At 41.5% G+C, this 18,021-nt stretch overlaps 1 long non-coding RNA gene across 2 annotated transcripts; it reads right to left on the reverse strand.

The window, feature by feature from the left end:
• Positions 1–5,176: 5,176 nt before the first annotated feature.
• Positions 5,177–17,084, reverse strand: LOC117262775 (uncharacterized). Of its 2 annotated transcripts, XR_013491561.1 has the most exons (5): positions 16,968–17,084; positions 13,246–13,316; positions 11,035–11,097; positions 10,819–10,867; positions 5,177–5,574 (listed from the first exon to the last, which is right to left on the reverse strand). It is a non-coding gene; the product is annotated as an uncharacterized LOC117262775 (long non-coding RNA). The 2 variants fall into 2 exon arrangements; XR_004502128.2 differs by lacking the exon at positions 11,035–11,097.
• Positions 17,085–18,021: the final 937 nt, after the last annotated feature.

The raw sequence follows: 18,021 nt of genomic DNA on the forward strand, positions 1-18,021 counted from the left end.
GCCTTTAAATTACAGATATTAATACTGTTTGCCTGGTTCCAACTAGTAGTGTCACTAACACAGAAAGCTGATATCGTGCTGTGGACGCCAACTGACCAGTCTGCTTGATTATGAAACTCTTGATAATCTTTTTCTAGAACAATACCGACACAGTTAATGAGAGCATTTCCTGCTCTAGACTAATACATCCGTTCACTGTTTTAGGAAATACCGTCTTGTTTGGGTGATTTGGACGATTAATATTTGTTTATGTTGACTGCAGGGAGAGAGAGCAACGTTATTTATACAGTACAGGCCAAAAGTTTGGACACACCTTCTCATTCAATGCGTTTTCTTTATTTTCATGACTATTTACATTGTAGATTCTCACTGAAGGCATCAAAACTATGAATGAACACATGTGGAGTTATGTACTTAACAAAAAAAGGTGAAATAACTGAAAACATGTTTTATATTCTAGTTTCTTCAAAATAGCCACCATTTGCTCTGATTACTGCTTTGCACACTCTTGGCATTCTCTCCATGAGCTTCAAGAGGTAGTCACCTGAAATGGTTTCCACTTCACAGGTGTGCCTTATCAGGGTTAATTAGTGGAATTTCTTGCTTTATCAATGGGGTTGGGACCATCAGTTGTGTTGTGCAGAAGTCAGGTTAATACACAGCCGACAGCCCTATTGGACAACTGTTAAAATTCATATTATGGCAAGAACCAATCAGCTAACTAAAGAAAAACCAGTGGCCATCATTACTTTAAGAAATGAAGGTCAGTCAGTCCGGAAAATTGCAAAAACTTTAAATATGTCCCCAAGTGGAGTCGCAAAAACCATCAAGCGCTACAACGAAACTGGCACACATGAGGACCGACCCAGGAAAGGAAGACCAAGAGTCACCTCTGCTTCTGAGGATAAGTTCATCCGAGTCACCAGCCTCAGAAATGGCAAGTTAACAGCAGCTCAGATCAGAGACCAGATGAATGCCACACAGAGTTCTAGCAGCAGACCCATCTCTAGAACAACTGTTAAGAGGAGACTGCGCCAATCAGGCCTTCATGGTCAAATAGCTGCTAGGAAACCACTGCTAAGGAGAGGCAACAAGCAGAAGAGATTTGTTTGGGCCAAGAAACACAAGGAATGGACATTAGACCAGTGGAAATCTGTGCTTTGGTCTGATGAGTCCAAATTTGAGATCTTTGGTTCCAACCGCCGTGTCTTTGTGAGACGCAGAAAAGGTGAACGGATGGATTCCACATGCCTGGTTCCCACTGTGAAGCATGGAGGAGGAGGTGTGATGGTGTGGGGGTGTTTTGCTGGTGACACTGTTGGGGATTTATTCAAAATTGAAGGCACACTGAACCAGCATGGCTACCACAGCATCCTGCAGCGACATGCCATCCCATCCGGTTTGCGTTTAGTTGGACCATCATTTATTTTTCAACAGGACAATGACCCCAAACACACCTCCAGGCTGTGTAAGGGCTATTTGACCAAGAAGGAGAGTGATGGAGTGCTGCGGCAGATGACCTGGCCTCCACAGTCACCGGACCTGAACCCAATCCAGATGGTTTGGGGTGAGCTGGACCGCAGAGTGAAGGCAAAGGGGCCAACAAGTGCTAAACACCTCTGGGAACTCCTTCAAGACTGTTGGAAAACCATTTCAGGTGACTACCTCTTGAAGCTCATGGAGAGAATGCCAAGAGTGTGCAAAGCAGTAATCAGAGCAAAGGGTGGCTATTTTGAAGAAACTAGAATATAAAACATGTTTTCAGTTATTTCACCTTTTTTTGTTAAGTACATAACTCCACATGTGTTCATTCATAGTTTTGATGCCTTCAGTGAGAATCTACAATGTAAATAGTCATGAAAATAAAGAAAACGCATTGAATGAGAAGGTGTGTCCAAACTTTTGGCCTGTACTGTAGATACAGTACACCTATGAAACACACACCTACAACAACGACAACAGCAGGAGCTCATCTCCTCACAGCTCAGTCTGTTTTTAGTTATTCCTCCACTCCATATTTTCTTTGTTTGTTTGTTTTCACACACAAACACATGAATATATATGAGACAAATGAGATATGAATGTAAGTCTATATATGTACTGTATACATATTTTTTTGCTCACTAATTTAATGACCTCTGTTGCATCATTTGTGTGATCAGTTGTAAATTTTAATTATATTTGTGCTTTGGCAACATGTTAAATGTCAGGCCAGCAAAGTCTGTTGAATTGAAATTGAAAACTGAGAGATTCAGGAGCTTGTCTCATCAGGACGATTCTGCTTTCAAAGTAATATCTAGACGCATGGCTCTAAATTAATGCACGATGTAGTTGTTTGATTGGGCAAGTGAAAAATAAATGTGATGTCTAATGTAATGTTATCTGAAATTAAACTGCGTACAGTATCTCTGATGGACTGATGAGAAAAATCTGACACACTGCACACTGTAGTTTTTTTTTTAGATATTTTTAGGGCTTTTTTGCCTTTAAAGTAATAAGACAGTTATTGGAGTGAAGGAGGGAAAGGGGGGGGGGGGGGCACGCAGCAGGGGGCTGTAGGTTGGAATCGAGCCTGTGGTCGCTGAGATACAAACAAAGCCTTTGTACATGAGCTACCTGCTCCACCAGGTGAGCTAATGTGCACCGCCTGCAAACTATTGTTATGCAATATCACACTCGAGCTCATGCTCTTGTACTGAATATCAGCACGGCTGTGGTCATCTCGTGCCTATGACCCAATCACAGCCGTGCTGATATTCAGTTCAACGGCACGAGCTCAAGTGTGATATTGCTTTCATACAGTAGCTGGATGAGTCGATGAGTTAATGAGCACACTGCGTGCTTCTGCTGTCACACGGGCACACCTGGAGATTTACAGTCTATCAGGCTTCTTTCCGTCTCTTTATGTGACTCAAATGTTATTTGTGAAAATATGTTCTTCTTTGCGGCACAGTGTTTGTTACGACGATCCTTAATGTTGGCAAATTAATGATTAACATAATGAAGTGCTCAGAACAGCTGTGGAGCAGAGTGAGTCCCAGTGCTGTCATACTGTATCAGCACTCAGGAGTGTCTCTTGTCTCATCACACTGCTCAGTCAGAACAATTTTTTTTTAAGTCTCGAGTAACAATGTCATATATGACATAACGTTAGACGTTCAATACCTCTGAAAGGCTGTACATGACAGACTTAGGCCCTGATCACACAGAAAGCGTTTTAGCAGCTGGAGGCGGAATTGTTTTAATGAGAATGAAGCTTTTTGCTCACAGTTTTTACGTTGCTACCTGCGTCATGTTTCTACACTCTAGGTGCCTGGCGTTTTTGCCAAAGCGCTCTGAACTTGAAAAAACTTGGAGCAGAAAAGCGCCCCACATCATCTCCGCTTTTTTTCCCATTGTCGAATCAGATGATTTGAGAGGCGGGGCTTCTGTGGTGGTCATGACAACAAGTGTACAGTTGGTAAACAGTGGAGGAGAAACTGGTGGTAGTGGTTGCTGGATACCCAGAGCTATACGGCCTGATGATAGACAGCAGGTTGTCAAACTGCCCCTGAGTCATCCTAAAATCTGCCTGTAAACGTCCATGATGGAGGAGAAGCTCCTGGACCAACTGGTGGTACTCCCCATGATCCAGCCTCTTTTTTAGGGTCTCATGTACCCACACAGATCTCTGTTTATCTGCTGACAGCCTCTCACCCTCAACCAGAGCTACAGACAGCACCCTCTGCCTCAACATGGCAGCAGCTACACACTCATTACTGCAGGACAGATACAATAAATAAATAAACGATAGATTAATTACACAGGAAGGTTAGTGTAAGGAGGTGATGGGGTGGTTGCCTGGCAAAAATAGAAAGCATGTGGGGTTTTTTTTACCAGTGGCATTAATTGAAAAAAGAAAAAGAAAAAGAAAGGCAGAGCGGTGCGCTTCGCGTTTTGCAACCTGCAAAATCGGGGCCTTACTTCATTTTGCCCAGAAGCTACTGTTAGCCATGCTGCCATCTGAAGGAGGGCTCTGGTGCCCTGAAATCTCTTTCAGAAGCTTTGTTACCCAACTGTGCAGTGCAGTGTCTATTTGGAGACTTAAATTACCTAAACTTAAATAAATTTAACACTGAATAACTTCTGATTTTTTCATCCATTTTACCTGTAGAAAAGATTTGTTGGTAGCCGTCCACCAGCAGTTCATGCTTTGGGTTGAATCTCTCGACCAGTCTGAGGCTTTGTTCTTGTATTATCAACCAATCAGAGGATGGAGGTGTTTCTGGCTGTGTGGCAGCTCTGATCTTAAATGCACGTTATTGGTCCAGACTGTACACATGATAATAGCCTAATAAATATTGTCTGTATTTTTTGGGAAACAGAAATGTTGTTTTGTCTTCATTGTGTATTTAAATGTTAATTTCAATACTTAACAATAGAAGTTAAGGAAAATATATGTGCTCATAGTCATTTAGGATGAGCCAGTCATACAAGTGGATGGGCCTAGACCTCTGACAAACTGTATGATCGCGTGAGCAAGTGCAAAAGTCATTATTGTATTGGTTGGCTTGGTTTTGATCAACATGTGAAATTTTGCAGGAATTAAAATATTCATTCATTCATTTCCATAACCACTTATCCTTATGGAGGTCTTGGGTGTGCTGGAGCCTATCCCAGCTGACACTGGGTGAGAGGCAGGGTTCACTCTGGACAGGTCACCAGACTATCACAGGGCTGACACATAGAGACAGACAACCATTCACACTCACATTCACACCTACGGACAATTTAGAGTCACCAATTAACCTGCATGTCTTTGGACTGTGGGAGGAAGCTGGAGCACCTGGAGGAAACCCACGCTGACACAGGGAGAACATGTCAGAGCACCTGGAGGAAACCCACGCTGACACAGGGAGAACATGTCGGAGCACCTGGAGGAAACCCACACTGACACAGGGAGAACATGTTGGAGCACCTGGAGGAAACCCACGCTGACACAGGGAGAACATGTCGGAGCACCTGGAGGAAACCCACACTGACACAGGGAGAACATGTCAGAGCACCTGGAGGAAACCCACGCTGACACAGGGAGAACATGTCGGAGCACCTGGAGGAAACCCACACTGACACAGGGAGAACATGTGGGAGCACCTGGAGGAAACCCACGCTGACACGGGGAGAACATGTCGGAGCACCTGGAGGAAACCCACGCTGACACAGGGAGAACATGTGGGAGCACCTGGAGGAAACCCACGCTGACACGGGGAGAACATGTCAGAGCACCTGGAGGAAACCCACACTGACACAGGGAGAACATGTCAGAGCACCTGGAGGAAACCCACGCTGACACAGGGAGAACATGTCAGAGCACCTGGAGGAAACCCACGCTGACACAGGGAGAACATGTCAGAGCACCTGGAGGAAACCCACACTGACACAGGGAGAACATGTCAGAGCACCTGGAGGAAACCCACGCTGACACAGGGAGAACATGTCAGAGCACCTGGAGGAAACCCACGCTGACACAGGGAGAACATGTCAGAGCACCTGGAGGAAACCCACGCTGACACAGGGAGAACATGTCTTGAACGGCTGCAAGGAAAACAGAGATTTCAGATTCAGAGTGAATAGGCTCATAGATACAGAATGCTTTGGCTTCAAATTTTTAATATTGGCGAGTGATTTATCCACACAAATAATTCACGTTTGGTCTAAAAAGACCTTAAGGTTTAAATGCAGGACTTTTCCTTGTATTCGAGTATTTCTAGGTCTCAATATTTCTTCCATCACTAGAAATCCTGGATTAAAATGCTGGTTTTGATCCATGTCATGTATTTATTAAATATTAACCAAATCATTTTGGAGAGCTTAAATGTTTCATTGAATGGATACTTCCTCTCCATTAGTGACAGAAAGATTAGACATCCACATGTCAGAATACTGAGCTGCAGAGATCTGGATGTAAAAACCTACAACACCTGTCTACATTCAGAAAACCATCTGAGTAATTGATCACCAGGAATCACCTCGGACCCTCCGAACAGTCAGAGGTGTCAGCAGCACGATGAGCATTTAGCAGGTCAGACTATAGGAGCGACGGCTGAGGGAGACACGGTGGTGACAGGTCTGAGTGAGGCGTAGACAGCACAGATGATCGAGTTGATGTCACGCTGGGAATGTAGCAGTGGAGGGTGATGCTGGGGGATGGAGGGGGGTCGGGTTCATGGTTCAGTCAGAGAGACGGGCAGGTGTTTTCTACTCGAGCCTCTGGAACGCTCTGAACGGCAGGTCGGAGCGGCATGTGGCCTTTCCTCACTATGTGACAGCATTAATAAGTATATGTGTATGTTTACATGGAGTTTGATTCATAATACTGGTGCAGTAGTAGTAGTTTGTTTGGATGGATGCACCATCTGGTTGTGTTTGTAGCGCGGATGGAGTGTCCGTGTCGCCCCCCACACAGGGATGGTGTGCGGTCAGATTTACAGCCTGTCACTAAGGATTTACAGATATGAATTTACAGTATGATAAATGCATTACAACCATGGCTGTACATTTTTAACTTTTTACACATTACTGATGTTTTTTATCAGTTTGGAGCAACAAGTACAAAAATTCACTGTATTCACTTTATATTCTCCAAAAAAAGAGTAATACCAGTAATTCATCACGCTGGCTATCACACTGATGCTATCAGTATCTGTAACATGTGACAGTGGATTTTCTCTGTAAGAGAATTATATATGGTGTGTTTTTTGCTATAATGCAATATGTTTTACATGCTGTATTTTATTGTTTTTAATTTTTCTAGGATGCGCTTTTACAGCTGGTGAAGGGACTGAAAAATAGTCTTTTAGCTAATTCAGGAGCATTTACATTTGTTAAAATGTTGATTAATATGCACACTGTCCCTCTTCTTACATAAATAATAATATAATTTAATTTCAAAACTCATGTGTGCGCACACCCAGGAATAGTTTTGTGTGAGTGAAGTTATGGAACAGTTTGAATGTGGTGAGTAAGGATCGTCCCAACATACACCAATTTAAAAATGGTGTCTGTCCAGTTACTCTACGGTCGACTGCAGGGAATCTGCCTGTGGTAGAAAGTACATACATTTATTCAAGTAGTGTATTTAAGTATACTGTTTTAAGTAACTGTACTCCATTTTATGCTCCCTCATACTTCTGCTATACAAAAGGCAGATATTGTATATTTTATTTCACCATATTTAATAATAATTATTATAATAATAATACATTTTATTTATAGGCGCCTTTCCTGACACTCAAGGTCACCCTACAGGCAAAGATAGAGAAAATAACAGCAGATTAGAAGGAATAAAGTAACATAATAATAAATAACTAAATATAATATAAATATTCATTTGATAAGGTTAAGGTCCAGTGTGTAGGATTTAGGGCAGGGGTCGGCAGCCTTTGCTATCAAAAGAGCCTCTCCCAAAGAAAACATCTGTGTGAAGCCATGAAACATATTTGAGATGAATAATGAAGGTCACAGTCTGTTGAGCCTAAATTAGCTTATTAACATTACAAATAATGCACATTCATTTATTTATGATTATCTGTTACTTTAAAGAGGCAACAGACAGCATCTTTTCCTAAATATATCATGATGAAAATAATGTGGGTTGCACAGGGTAGTGGCCACAGTAAAATCACACTATCAGCGTTTACATAGGTTACTTAGTGGCTTTGCAATCTGTGCAATAAGCTTCTGCCACCGGGGACGAAATTTCGCAGAAAAAATCTGCTTTACGGCAGGAAACGCGTCATGTATTGTGAAACTGGTCGGTCAGCCAATCAGGGACTGGAGCTGGTCCTTATGAGGAGTTGGGCATGAGATAGTTGAGTCACGAGCACAATGGCAGACGGACAAAGTTTGGAGACAAGTGAAAAACGGCCTAGCAAAAGAAAAGGAGCTCCTCTGTGTGAGGAGGCAAAGAAGAGCAAAAAGGAGAGTGATAAAAGAAGAGGAAAAACAAGAGTAAACCTCAGTCAGGCGTTCAAGAGATGGAGGGAGCTCCGTGACCAAAGAGGCTTCAAAACCCATGTCCAGCTAGCTTTCTTTCTAATGGATCAGTAAGTAACACGGCTAAATGTTAGCTAGACCAGAGAGGACTGTACTGTACTGGCTGCTAGTTCATTCCTAGCTGGCCAGCATCGCAAATCGCCGCAACCAGGGAGCGGGTAGCGAGTGTTGGTCGGCTGACATCCTGGTTGCCATTCTACGGCAGCCCTCGGACAGTGATACCCCCCTCCCTTCCTTCTGTTCTCTTCTCACGGAGGCAGCTATCCACGGACATCGCCCAGCTAAGTTACGCCCAGCTAAAGCCTGATTTATGGTCCTGCGGCGTACCTACGACGTACCTACGTCGTTGCTGTGACGCCGTCGTGAACCCTTTGAACTTCTCCGTCACTCCATTTCGTCGCGGTGCAATTCACCGCCAGAGCAGTAGGAGGCTGCGTTCCTTTCCTGAATGGTTATCGTCGTCTCTAGTTGATTCTTTGTTTAGCTTCCGGCTTTTCCGGTCACAGAGAGATGAACGCGGAGCACGGACAGACGGCTCCGTCCGTATCCGTATTGAACGTTGAACATAAATGGGCCTTAATACTGCAACATCTACATCGCAACAGAAGATGTTTAAAGATGGCGGGGATGGCACAATCTGGAAATACGGAACCGGAAATGCGTTGCTACCAAGCAAACCAATCACAGCCCTCTCGGTCTGCGCTGGGTCTGCGTCACCTCGATGTGTAGTTACATTTCTGGGGAGGTGCACGTCAGGCTACACCGGGGGCTACGGCGAGTCTTCTGCGTAGCCACGTACCCTACGACGTAGCGACGCAGGACCATAAATCAGGTTTAAGTGAACACTGGACTTTGTTTCCCATTCAATTTGAGCTCCAACCGGCCGCATGGTTTCCATACGGTAGCGTTTATTTTAGAATGGGGACAGTTTACATGTGCATATTGGTATAATTCCACTGTGTCTACTGTTGTTTGTACTGATACTGTACATATTGGTATCATTTACTGTGAGTTGTTTGTACTGGTACTGTGCATTCTGCTATAATTATTTGCATTACTATTTGTTTTTTCTTCAGATAAATCTGATAATTGTTGCTCGGTCTCTTTACTCATTTATTTAGTAGAGTGTCCACACACCTTCTCATTCTACATATACATAGAGGTATACTGGTGGCTTTATGGCCAGCATTTTATTGATTATCTCTGATCCCCACGCTCAATTTGGTCGTTGAGACAGTGCGACGCAACACCACTGACGCTAGGTGGCGCCAAGCTAAAAAAAAACCGAATCCTATCTGTTGCCTCTTTAAATTTGCAGCATTGGCAGTGAAAGTAAACTAATCAGTCCACATACTATTACATTTTATTGTCCTCCGAGACATTTTGGGGGGGTTTGGAATCCATAAATACCACAGCCAGGCGCCAGGTCATAGACATATGAGTCAAAAAGTTAAAAAAAAAAATTAAATACAGTGTTTAGGCTACACATTTGAATTTAAGAATCACTTTAGGCCTACAGTCATGATAAATTAAAATAAAAATGTGCACACAAGATAGGACATAAGAATGTGCGGTTACTGTAGAGAAACTCTGATCCATGCATATGAACATTTTGGAGACGGGGAAATTAGCAGGTGGGGAACTGAAGCCAGGTTGTAGAAATTATATGTATAATGATGCGTCTCACACATTAACGAGGCTGACTGCTAGAGCTAGCATCAGAGACTGTGCTAGTTCGGACCTCCAGTTTTGCTGCTAAATGCTTTGTGAGGTGATATTTCAGCCTTTAAGTTCTCCGATGATACAAAAATTCTTTACTGCATAAACTGCAGAGGGTGGTGTTCCTGTCAACAGCTATAGGGCACGATTAATCAGCATTCATTTCTTTAATGCATTATTTTTTCTGTGAAGGCTTTTTTTTGCCTTTATTATTATATTAAATTCCATTCTGCCAATATATATATATATATAGATATATATACACACACACATATATATATATCTATATCTATCTATCTATCTATATATATATATATATATATTTAAATATATGTATATATATATATATACATATATATACAGATATATGAATAGGTTACATCACTGGCTGACATGTGCTATCATAAGGAGAGACAGTAAACTCCAACATGACAGGGTTTACTGAGCAAGTCGTGTTTTGTAACTTTATATTGAAGATATGTTCTGCTGCTGCTTCAGACCCGTGTTGTAACATAACTTATTTTACAGTCGCTGGGACAGAGGAAGAGGAGTGTTACCCAAACAGGCACCGTCACAGCTGTGTATGATTGGCTGAGAGCCCCATCAGTCAACCGTTAATATCTTCTAAATGCAATGATATTTCCAGAAACATCCAGACACAAAGTTTAAATTACTTACTGAGGGCCAAATATGAAGGGGCGAAGTGTGTTAGAAGGTGAAGTCTAGCAGCAGCATCTAGTGGCCATTAGAGGAGCTGCAGCAGCTGACGACAACAACCTCTGACAGTGACTGATGGCTGCTGCTTTCTTTATACTTTAGCTTCTGTAAATTTAGTCATGCAGCACAAAGTTTGAATTCCAAACATCTAATGATAGGAAGACAACACAGCCGATGGATAACAGTATTTGAGCTGTGACATTAAATGACACCAGTGTCCTCACAACAACCCCTCTGAGCACTCTAACATGATATCTTGGTTGGACCAGAAGCTTCTCCCAGCAGGTGCTGTCAGAGTCTCCCAGTATGTGACTGGTGTCAGTTTCACCTTCAGAAGAAGATGCTCACCTCCATCAGACTGTCTCCAGTGCTGCTGCAGTGGGATGATCAGTGTTTCCTGAAATGTAAATACAGTTGAAATGTGTCAAAATATTTATCGCTCAAACCGGCAAACAAAACTGACTCCAGTTCACAGATAAAGTGCAATTTTTTAAACTTGGAGATATGTGGCATTTTTATGGTTCTAGCATGTTTTACTAACACAAAACCAGAAAACATACACACCTTCAACACAGCAAGAGTCTCACAACAACACACCAACACATTTCTGTTAGAGGCTGTTTCTACCTGATGTGGAAACAAACATAAAGTGTTCAAAATATTATATATATCGAGTATTTCTCACATTTGACTGTAATTTAAAAATAACTGTCAAGTTTTCAAACCAATGCTTGTTGCTTGTTAAATTTTGGAGTGCTACAGGATGTGACGAGATGAGCAGCTGATTTCACTGATTAACAACCTTCACTCAGAGAAGACGAGCTAATCAGTAACATCAGCTGGCGTGACTGGAACACACACCCGTAGGCCGGACTGCTTTTGCCACCTTAAATGAAACACAGCTAAAGAATGTTACACAATTTAAAAAAAAAAAAAGTCAAATAGAAAAAGGAAACGTATGCCTTCATTGAAGCAACAAAGGTCCCAGAGGACCAGCCTCACACTGAGGACATCAGTGATCATGACGCCAGAGCCCTTGGTCACCAGGGAACCCTAACTTTGACTTTGTTTGTTATTGACCTTTCAAATTTGTAACCAAATACAGAACAGCAGCAGTACTTGATGCAGCCTGGGCAAAATTCCTGCTACCCGATGCACAGATTTGTCTAAGTAATTAATATACATATGGAGATGGAAACAGGTTGTAAAACAGTAAGTAGAGGTATAAAGCTAAGGTGACGGTGCTAGTGAACAGCTATGTAATGAAGACACTGGGCCTTATTCACCAATAGCTTTTTTCTTAAGAAAAGTCTATGTCAGATTCACGAAGTGTTCTTAAAGGGCAGAATTGTTCCCACCTGTGTTCTTATCATGATGAATGCCACTGAGTGCGTTTACATGGACAGTTTAATTCCACTTTCATTTGGAATGAAAGACCATTCCGATTAAAAGTGGTCATGTAAACGGTCATTCCGATTGAAAATCGGATCCGATTAAAAGGGGTGGTTTATTCCGTTTTTCATTCCAAATGAGAGAATGTTGTGTGCATATAAACCCTCATTCCTCTTTAAGTTCATTCCAGTCTTTCTGCACATGCTCGTTTCCTTGCCCTTCTGGCAAGATGACGTATATAGCGCTCATAGCAACGGGCTGAGATAGAGCAGTCGGACTCGTTGCACTCACCGGTTTCCATTCTCCACAGCACGGTCTTCTATCTCCCTTCTTCGACCTTCTACCTCCCTTCTCCTCCTCAACAGACGAAGCATTAGCAGAACAAGGTTGTTGTCGTACTGCTGCTTCAAGAATATAAGCAAAACAAGCCTGAAAAAGGCACTAAGAACGGCGGCGTCAAGCATCTTGTTACCCGGAGCGAGGACTACAGTGTTTTCTTCTGGTAAACATAAATACGTAACATCCGCCCCGCCCCCTATCCAATCAGAAACCTTCCCTGCCCCAAACCTTGCTCAGACCTGAATAAAGGCGATTAAACTGATCTCCGTGTAAACCCTCATTCAGAATGAATATTTCCCATGTAAACTACCTGGAAAGACTTTAATTCACAATGATTTCATTCAGATTTATTTCATTCTGAATGAGAAGCCATCATGTAACCGTAGCCACTGTCTAGTGTTGTAAGTTGATGGCACGTGACAGCACGTTGATCCTAATTAGCATAGGTAAACGCCCCTTAAATCCCCATAAAAGGGCATGAGACTGCAGGGCCGTGTGCACACAGGGAGAGAATACAGTCAAGAATGCCTCAAATGTTGTGTTCACACCAAACACAATGCGAATTTTCATGTCACGTTACTCACGTGAGTTTGAATGCTCGAACATTTTGTGTTGACTCACTGCGTGAAATCGCTGAATGAACTTTATCAATTATAATAGTAGACCATTATTGTAATCCCATAATATCACACAGCTGTCGAACTGAATAAAATGCAATAACTATTTATTTTTCACGAACATGTCAAAACAAAATGTGTGTCAGAGTGATCTGGAGTGTGTAGATTCTGTTCTCATGTAAGAACAATCCCAAATAGGAAAACATTGGTGAATGTCAGAATCGTCCTAAAAACTGTGTAAGTGTGTTTTAGGAAGACATTTCTTCTTAACAACATTTGGTAAATGGCCCACTGTCACTCGTTTCTTATAAGCTGGCAGAATCTGTAAAGAGACACTGTTTTGTGGTTGATTCATGTTTTATTTCACATTTCTTTTAATCTTTTTTTTTTGTGGAAAATGACCCTCAAGCTGTCGGCTGTGTCCTACCTGTGGGTCCTGAAGACAGTTTTCATCCATGTTTGGAGCTTTACGCAGGACAGAGACAGTTCAGCTCCTTTCTGAAAGGACAAAACGTATCAGTAAGCCATGAGAGATGTTTTTGTGAGGTACTTCCACAGTATTGCTGTGTGCCAAACCAATCACCAGAAAAAATGTTGGCATTGTACGATTCTGCAAACCACAGATATGTTAGTATTTGAACATTATTATGAAGCGTATACACCGAAAACATTAAAACCACCGACAGGTGAGGTGAACAACACTGATCATCCCGATACAGTGCAATGTTCTGTTGGGGAACCTTTGGTCCTGGAATTCGTGTGGATGCTACTTGATGCGCTCCACCCACCCGAACACTGCTGCAGACCAAGTAAACCCCCTCATGGCAACAGCACTTGTCTATGACAGTGGCTCCCCAGCAGGACAATGCACCATGCCACACCACAAAAACTGCTCAGGAATGGTCCGAGGAACAAGACAAAGAGCTCAAGGCATCGACCTGGCTTCCAAATATCTTGGAGCCCGATTTGATCAAACATTTGTTGGACATGCTGGTACCCCACCTCACAACCCACAGGACTCAAAAGATGTCCTGATGCCACGCACCAAAGGACACCCTCCAGAGGTCCTGTGTCCATGCCGTGACAGGTCAGAGCCAAGTCCGGTCCAAGGAGGACCCACCATGGGTCAGGGGTACCTCTGGGGTACCAGCACGTCCCTCAAATGTTCTCTCAGTTTGGGATCTGGGGTATTTGGGGGCCAGTTTTGTTGTTTGTTGGTCTCAAGCAGTGGTCTGAAGCCTAGGAGGTGCCATCCACCATCCCCTCCACCTTTCGATGACAAAGTCAGCTCATACACTACGCCGCTTTAGAAACATTGATATGATACATATAAAACATGGAAATGTATTGTATTTGTGGTTTGCAGAAATGTACAATACCAACATTGCCTCCTGGCGACTGGGCTGTGTCTGCAGTACTTTTCTGACAGGTTAACAACACAGTGGCCATTGTGAAACTGTTACAGCTCTCCTCTCTCCAGATGGCTCTCCTGCTCTGTTCACTCATTTCTAATTCTGGCTGGTGTGAGTGGAAGAGAAGAGGCAGCTGTTATCTGAGGATATGATCCAGCCGTCAGCAGAGGTCAAATATAACCTGCATTAACTCTGAGGAATGACATGCTGAACACAAGACATTGTTTAGGCTGTCGAGTGTTTGCTGTTCAGAGAGGTGAGGTGCAGAACGAGAGCAGTAAAACAAACCGTAAAGATTATTTACCGCCCAGAGCTCCTATAAAACAGAGACAGTTTTTTGGCATGAAGACCCTGTCATTCTTACCTGTCAGTGCAGATCAGAGGCTGACGTGATCCGAATTATCAAGGGACTTAAGTGGTGTAACATTGTATGGTTGAGATCAGGACAAGGAAGGAAACTCAAGCCTCTGGACTGAATGTCTGGCAGGTTTACCTCATCTTGATGTGTAACTGTTTGCTCAGCAGAAATACAGAGAAAGGTCACTTATTTTCACAGGCTGGAACTGGATAGGGAGCAAACAGGTGAGGGGAAAGCCTCACACTTTTATTTTCCTTCCTGCTGACTTGTAATTTTATTCTGCGACAACTCAACAAACCGCTGCATTTGTCTTCATGGAACAGGAAGAAACGGCACCTCCTGGACCCAAAGGACGGAGCAGCTGAAACTGAAACCAAGACCTCCTCTGCGTCCTCATAAACAACTTTTCAGCATTGTTATAGTTGTTTTTTATTTTACTGGACAGATTTACGGTGCAACATGTTAACCTGTTTATATTTTTGACATTGTGACATTTTTGATATTAACATTTTGTACACTGACTGTAGGAATGCTCATGACAATTGGCATTGCATGAAATTTACAGATGATACCATTATTGTGAGTCTTTTAAGTAATGACGAGATCAAGCATGGTCCTGTTGTCGATGATTTTGGCGCTTGGTGCAAGGATTTTGACCTACTGATTAATGTGTCTAAGACTAATAACATTATCATCAATTTTCATCAGTAAACACTTGACAGCCTCAACAGTGTCTTGTGTTTGTATCTCATTCCTCAGAGTTAAAACCAGGCTAAATCTATGAAGGATAAAAATGACTAAAATGTGACTACTACTACTACTAATTAGCATTTTCGTCTCAAGACTAGGACTGAATCTAAATACCTATCAAAATGAACACTGATTTTCATAGGTTACAGCCCAGTGTTACTCATACATCAAGGATATGGATGTTGAGATTGTTTCTCATTAGCCTGCGAATACTTAGGAACCATTACTGATAATAAACCCAACAGTGAACCCAAAAATGTGAAAGGGTCCAGCAGAGATTGTTCTTTTTAAGAAAGATGAACTTGTTTAAGGTGTGCAACATTTAAATGACTTTGTTTTATCAGTGTTTCATATAATATGTCCTCACATATTTAATTGTGGTTTAGTTTGGTTTGGTTTGGTTGTCTCACAATGGCCAGTAAAAACAGGTTAGCAAAGCTGAGGCCTGAACTACGAAGCCAGTTCAACCTACTCAGGATATCTTTGCATTATCTGGCCTGACTAACCCTAACATTGGCTGTCTGGATAACTACGAAGCTGGTTATCAACTAATTCAATCAACTCTGGGTTTCCCTATCTTCATAACATATGAGATGAAACAGTACTGAGTATCTGGCACTTCGAGAGAGTAAATGTCAGTGGCGTGGGATGTAAACGATAATGGGTAATCCTACAACAGAACATGTAGAAACATTGCAAATGCTAACCAAAAATTCACCTTTGGCCGAGACTTAAATTACGTGTAGTTATCACTAGGGTATATTGGACATTAGTATAGAGGATTTTTTTCTATTTATTTGGATTATGATAAAACTATACTGAATATGTCACATAGAACACTTTAAAGTGATGTCAGCTTCGTAGTACTGAAAACCCAGAGTTAACCCCGAAGTTGGCTCGCTAACTCCAAATCCTGCTTCGTAGTACAGGCCTCTGGGCAAAGTGGCAAGTAAAGTGATTCGGGTGCAGCAAGCCCAGCTGCACAATATCTACAGTAAGCGTGTTACCAGTTGGACTCAACAAATCCGTTGCTGTCCTGACCACCCGCTTCTTGTGGTGTTTGATCTCCTTTCCTCTGGCCTTCGTTTCACAATGCCAGACAAGCAAGGCATGCCAGAGCTTCTTTTATCCCTGGTGACACTGACAAGCTTAATTTGCTGGCCAAACTTTCTTTGTTTACTGCAGATCTGGATTAGATAGTTAGATTGTGTACCTTGATTATTTATTACTTATGCATTTATTTATCTTACCGTGATTATTTATCACTATGTACTTTACCTGTTGCCACTGCACAGCACTTTATTACTTTAATTGATGATGCTATTACTGTGCTGTTTTCAAACCGCCTCAGTTCCTGGTTCAGTGCCGTAGTAGAATCGAGCTGAACAATTTTTATAATTTATTACTGATGTTGTTCTTTATGTATTTTTGCGTCTTGACGCCTGCTAAAGAACAAATTTCCTTCGGGATAATAATAAAGTTGAAGAAGAGTTGTGTCTCTTATATTTATATTTTTACTCCGTATATGCACTCTTTCCTGCTTTGCACTGCAGCTGCTACACAACAGTTTTGCTCAGGATGAAAAAAGTTCAGACTTATCTGCTTTAACAGGAAAGTGAATGAACATACCTCTGCGGCAAACCACACCAGGCCACGTTTAAGATTACCTGCAAGAAAAAAAAAAAAATTGTGGAAAAAATAAAATGACTTTAACATAATGGCACTAGATTCAATAACTCACCTCATCCGCTCCAACGGGAACAAGACAGAGACTTTTCCATTCATAAGTTTGAACAACAGCAGATATTATTATTATTACCATTATAATTATTATTATTATTATTATCATTATTATTATAAAGGCTCAACTAATTCAAGAATATTCACTCAGTATCACAAATGGACCACATACAATTCTTGAGGGATCTAAAACATAGACTTATATTTGACTAAAATAGACTAAATTTGTATTCCTGGGAAGGTTAAAGTGTTCTTTACATTACTAAAGTTATTAAGTTTGTATGAAGATTGCCACCAAAATAATTTCTTTACAAATATGTCTGTTGTTCATGCTAATGTGAAAAAGTTATAGCAGTTAGCCAATGGTTACGGTTTAACCATAAACAAGTGTTTGTTGAGGTTTGCAAACCTTTGAAAAATCTAAATAATGTCAAAGATCCAACATTATTAGTATTGTTTTATATTCTGTGACTTGAGAATTCATACATTTTGGTACCAAAATAACTTCTGTCTTTTTAGATATCAGTCTGTTGTTCATGCTAACAATTACAAGTTAGCTTACGGGTAGCTAACGGGTACAGTTTAACTGTAACTGAGTGTTAGCTGAAGTATGTGAACATTTCAAAAATCTTATTAAAGTCGGGACATAAACTTTCAAAAATCCCACATTATTGTTTTATATTTGGTAACTAGAGAATTTGTATGTTTTTGTATCACAATAATGATTTCTTTATAGCTGTCAGTCTGTTGTTCATGCTAACGATTACAGGTTAGCTAATGGTTAGCTGAATTATGTAAACCTTTAAAAAATCTTAAAGTTTGGACATAAACTTTAAAAAAAAAATCCCAAATTATTAGTATTGTTTTGAGACTTGACAATTTATGCATTTTATAAAGGCTTAAAATCTTCATCATCATAACATGTCTCATTAGCTAGGGATTA

Source organism: Epinephelus lanceolatus, chromosome 5, assembly GCF_041903045.1.
Source record: "Epinephelus lanceolatus isolate andai-2023 chromosome 5, ASM4190304v1, whole genome shotgun sequence".
In the NCBI taxonomy this organism is placed as follows: Eukaryota; Metazoa; Chordata; class Actinopteri; order Perciformes; family Serranidae; genus Epinephelus; species Epinephelus lanceolatus.